We start from the raw sequence: 6,000 nt of genomic DNA on the forward strand, positions 1-6,000 counted from the left end.
ATTGTATTTACTTAGGACCAGCAATTAACAGTAGTGCCTATCGTTTCCTAGTTTACAAATCGGATATAACAGATATCCATGTCAACACTATTATGGAATCTAGAGATGCAGAGTTTTTTGAGCATATCTTTCCATATAAACAAAACCAGGAAATACAATCTGAAACTAAGAAAAGAAACCGAGATCAAAGTGATCAAATTTCAGAACCATCTAAAGAAGATGACATAGAAATCAAGGAACAAGAAATTGAACCTCGAAAGAGTAAAAGGGTAAAGGTACAAAAGACCTTTGGTCCTGATTTTGTCACTTTCATGATTGAAGGAGAACCTCAAACATTTATAGAAGCTATGACTACTCCAGAAGCTCCATTTTGGAAAGAAGCTGTAAACAGTGAGATAGAATCCATCATGCAAAACCATACTTGGGAGATAGTGGATCTTCCAGCTGGTTGTAAGCCTTTAGGATGTAAATGGATTTTTAAGAAGAAATTAAAACCAGATGGATCTATCGAAAAGTATAAGGCACGACTCGTCGCACAAGGATTCAGACAAAAGGAAGGATTAGATTATTTTGATACTTATTCTCCTGTTAGTCGAATCACATCCATAAGAGTGTTAGTAGCTATAGCATCCTTATATAATTTGGAAATTCACCAAATGGATGTAAAAACAGCCTTCTTAAACGGAAATCTCGATGAAGAGATCTATATGAAACAACCTGAAGGGTTTGTGGTTCATGGACAAGAAAAGAAGGTGTGTAGACTAGTAAAATCATTGTATGGTCTTAAACAAGCTCCTAAACAATGGCACTTGAAATTTGATAATACTTTACTATCAAATGGATTCAAAATTAATGAATGTGACAAATGTGTCTACACTAAGAGCACTACAAAAGGATGTGTCATATTATGTTTGTATGTAGATGATATGTTAATTATTGGAAATAATTTAGATGTCATTAATACAACTAAAAAAATGCTTTCCAAGAACTTTGATATGAAAGATTTGGGAAAAGCTGAAGTCATTCTTGGCATAAAACTTACCAAAACAGCTGAAGGGATTGGTTTGTCCCAATCTCACTACGTTGAGAAGATTTTGGAAAAGTTTAGTAAAAATGACGACAAGATAGCAAGGACTCCATTAGATCCAAGTATTCATCTTAAGAAGAATATTACTAAAATCGGAGTCAGACAATTAGAGTACTCAAGGATTATAGGCAGCCTTATGTATCTCATGAATTGTACTCGACCAGACTTAGCTCTCTCAGTTAGCAAATTGAGTAGATTCACAAGTAATCCAGATGAGACACATTGGATTGCGATAACCAGACTATTACGGTATCTACGACATACAAAGGAGTATGGACTCCACTACACTAAGTATCCAGAAGTACTTGAAGGATATTGTGATGCAAACTGGATATCAGATACCGATGATACAAAGTCAACCAGTGGCTACGTCTTCACACTTGGAGGAGCTGCCATCTCTTGGAAATCTTCTAAGCAAACTTGCATTGCTAGATCAACAATGGATTCAGAGTTCATTGCATTGGATAAAGCTGCAGAAGAAGCTGAATGGCTAAGACAATTTTTAGAAGATATACCGGTATGGCCTAAGCCGGTTCCTGCAATCAATATACATTGTGATAACCAAGCTGTGATTGCACAAGCACATAGTAAGATGTATAACGGTAAGTCACGACACATTCGTCGACGACATAACACCGTAAAACAATTACTCACTGAGGGAGTCATAATAATTGACTATGTGAAATCGAAAGATAACTTAGCCGATCCTTTTACTAAAGGGTTATCTAGAGATCTTGTAATTGCTGCATCAAGAGGAATGGGACTGCTGCCTAAAGAAAATGAGTAAAGGCATGATGAAACCCTACCTAGAAGACTGGAGATCCCACGATCTAGGTTCAAAGGGAAACTGAAATTATATCCTGACTCGAAAGTGACACTTAAAGAGAGCATATCTCTTTCCCATTCCTAGGATGATATTAGTGTCGCCTGCATTAAAGAGGCTAAGCTTGAAAGCTTTTAATATTTCCGAAAAGACTTGGAATAAATTAAATTCTAAAGTAAAGGTATAGCAGGATACCTAAGTAGGAAAACCTATATGTGTGAGAACTGTGGCCGGTTCTATGAGAATGTCGTTTTAGGCTGAATTTTCTAATAACACACAAGAATCCGGGATCGTTCATGGCCGAAAAGAACAAAACCGAGAACTTACGTAAGTAAGAAACTAGCTGTGTGATAGCTATGTTGGTTTACAATAACCAGGACTCAGTTCAAGACTTAAAGTTCACTGTTGTCCTTGTAAACCATGTAGTTATTCACTAGGAACGGTTCAAAGCCAAAAGCCACCTCTTCTGATGCAGCGAAATTTCGGATATGAACTTCTGTTTGTCTACATTAGTGTTTAAGTAGTGTCAGTCAGTTTGCATTGAATTTTTGGTAAAATCATGATAATCATTCATGTGGGGGATTGTAGAAACCGGATCTGTTTTCTGTCAGTTCGGGCAACCAAACGTTGTCCAAATCAAGATCAGAATGGACCATTGGATTCGTCTCGTCGAGCTCTTGAATTTAGACATAAAGTTTGTTAGAATCCGATTTCAAATGAATGAGTTATCATTGATTTACTTTGGGAAAATATAGGGATAACTACAACGTGTAGTTTTATTATTAGTACCGTATTGGAAAAATAAGGAAAGTTCTACTTCCTTATATAGACTTTTCCTTATGTTACTAATAATAGATTGGTTGGGATGATGGGATGGTTGGCGTGGTTTGCACCACGCAAACCACGCATCGCGCACGCGCACGCGCGGCGTGGGCGAATGGGCGTTTAGGGCGCTTTAGAGGCGCCCGCACGCACTTTGCATTTCGCACCGTCGCGAGGAGCGATTGGAGCCTTGGATTTTACGATCATAAATATGATCTGACGGTCAGGATATTTGGCGCTCTTAAGATAGATCCGTTGATGATCTAACGGTGGGCGTTCAATGCGCGAGATCTTAATAGATCCGTTAAGATCTGACGGTCAACATGGCACTCGAAAACCAACAGTCAAATATGACTGTTGGGAAGCATCCACTCATCTATTGGCACCCATACGAAGTGGTGTCAATACCCCTATAAATACCATGAGAATTCAGCAAACAAATCATTAGTTTTTTTTGCATTTCTGAGCATTCATTTTCAAGCATTAGAGTTTAAGGATCGTTGTTCAGAAGTTCATATTACTTACCATGTTCGTCAGACTATCATAACTAAGAGGTACCATCTTTACTTTGATAGGTAATCCGTTTTATCCTGGGAGACATACACCATTACTGTTGGTACTGATATACAGGGTGTAAATTGTCTTAAGGACAGAGGTATCCTCGACTCGGATATTTTACATTTGATTTTTCTTTTTTATAATCACTCTTTTTATCTTAATTGTTAGAAGATAACTCTTTCTCTGATTTAAGAAATAGAAAGACAAACAAAAGTGGGTGTACTCTGTTTTGTTAAAAAACAGAAAGATTAAGAACTATTCTCTGAAAAGAGAACCAGGGAAACAACAGAGTTGTTTTCTAACAAAGATGAGGCTATGATTTTAGTGAGCTGTTAGAGAGAAAAAGTGAGAGGGAAGAAGAAGAATGCAGCTGCTGTCCTGGAAGAGAAAGAAGAAAGAATGGGGAAGGAGACTTAGGCCATGTTTGGCGGACGGGAATGGAATGTGATTCCCGGGAATCACATTCCCGTAACACGATTCCCGGGAATCAGATTATTCAGTTTGATGTTTGGTTTGGCCAGGAATAGGAATTCGATTCCTGATAGATTCCTAACTTGGTGTTTGGTTCGTGTAGGAATCGGAATATATTTTTTTATAAAATTCCTATTATATCCTTAAACTACATAAATAAAACGTCAATTTTATTATGTACTTTAATCAGTATTATTTATTCAAAATTGCAGATATGAAATAGTAACATGACACACCAATTAAATAGTATCTAAAATGCCAACAACCTTTGGTTGGAGTCGTAAAAGGTATAATCTTCCACTTCGGAGGTCAAAGGTTCGAGGGACGCTGACCATTTAAAAAAAAATTATTTAAAATAAATAAAGGTCATGGCTAAATTTTTTTTCTTTTTAAACATTATGAAATCGATTGTAATGAAAAAAGAAAAAGAGAAGAGAGAAAAAACTAGAGAGGGAAAAAAAGTTACATTTGAGCGAGAGAAAGTATTGCTATGGTGGTGGCTAACCATAGGTTTTTAATTTTTTTAGTTGTGATATTGTGTGGAGGACGATTTTAATAATAGTCATTCTATTATTTTATTAAGGATAATTTGGTCTATAAATATTAAAACAAAGCATTCCCGGGAATGGGAATCACAAACCCACCCCCCTCCCTGGGTTTGCTATTACCCCATTTTGAGGGAATTTTATTCCCCCGGGAATAGGATTCCCACTGCATTCCCGCGAGCCAAACAATATCAGGATTGTGATTCCCAGGAATCACATTCCATTCCCACGCGATTCCCGCGCGCCAAACATGGCCTTAGGGTTTCAACTTCCATTTCTTTAATTTGTGGTGCCTTTAAAATTCGGGTTATAATGTTTAAAGTTGTTGGCCTTCTGTCCACTTATGTGCTCTTAAGAATGATGCTAGAACTTCTTGGTGCCCTAAAAAAAAACCATTGGAGTTGTGGTGCCTATAACTTGGTGTGTTGTTGTGTGGTGATGTCTTCAAGTGTGCCTCTAAAATCCTTTTTCATATTTTACCTTTCTCACTCTAAATTTCTCAAAAAATCTTTTTTTCTTAAAGTCCAAGTGGGCCAAGCAATCAATGTTTTTTCTTATCTTTTTTTTTCTCATGACCAAGTGGGCCAAGTTATTAAGCTTTTTTATTTCTCCCTCAAGCCCAAATGGCCCAAGCTATTAAGCTTCTCAATTTTCTCTTTCAAGCCCAAGTGGGCCAAGCTATTATGCTTTTCTTTTCTCCATCAAGTCCAAATGAGCCAAGCTATTAAGCTTTTCTCTTTCAACTCTTTCTCTTTCAAGCCCAAGTGGGGAAAGCTATTAAGCTTTTCTCTTTTTCATCTTTCTTTCTTATTCTCAAGTGGGCCTAGCTATCATGCTTCTTCTTTCTTGTTTAAAGCCCAAGTGGGTCAAAACTACCACTATTCTACATCTTATTTCTCTCAAGCACACACATTAGTAGTAAGAATTTGAGGGAGAGTATTATGGAGGAAGCCGAATCACCATTGATCAAAGAGAAGAACAAAAGTTGTTTTGCATTTAAATTATTTTATTTTGTATTTAAATGATATTGTAATGAGTAAGGTTTTATTGCATCAACCCATTGTACTTATCAATATCTTGATAAGTACATTGGTTTGAGGGGGAGTGTTAGAGAATAGAGAACATATGAGTTATCTTATATAGTCCCACATTGGATGGGCTAATATTAGGTTTCTCTATAGAGCCTATATAAAGGCTTCAAGTGTAATAGCTAAGTATTCAACTCTCAATCAATACAACTCTTCTCCCTCTCATATCATTTATCTTACAGAGATGAGTTGACGGAGTAGAGGGTGAGTAGTGGAAGGCCAATTGTAATGGATGATATTGGTCCAGAGTTTTTGGTTGGAGGCGAGAGAGTGTATTTCTGATGACACGCAGCCAACGGAGGTTAGTGTTGTGCCATCTATACGACTAAATATGTTTGTCAATATGACATCCTCGCCGATACTCAACATCTTGTTCGGTTCGTCAATGGAAAAAGTCGCCCTTGAATACGATGAAGATGAAGAAGAAGACATTTCTTGGTCTCCGTAAAGTTGGTAAACAAAATCTATATATGTAGGAAATATGTATAAAGAACACAAACAAACAGACAAACAGAAAATACACTGAGATAAAATTGGTAATCGGGCATATATGATTTAGAGTAACATTTAATAGTAGGATCCTTCATCCTTCTAATATGGGTTTGT

Source organism: Eschscholzia californica, unplaced genomic scaffold (genome assembly GCF_041429995.1).
Source record: "Eschscholzia californica isolate CP2 unplaced genomic scaffold, dmEscCali1.0.p SCAF_2, whole genome shotgun sequence".
In the NCBI taxonomy this organism is placed as follows: Eukaryota; Viridiplantae; Streptophyta; class Magnoliopsida; order Ranunculales; family Papaveraceae; genus Eschscholzia; species Eschscholzia californica.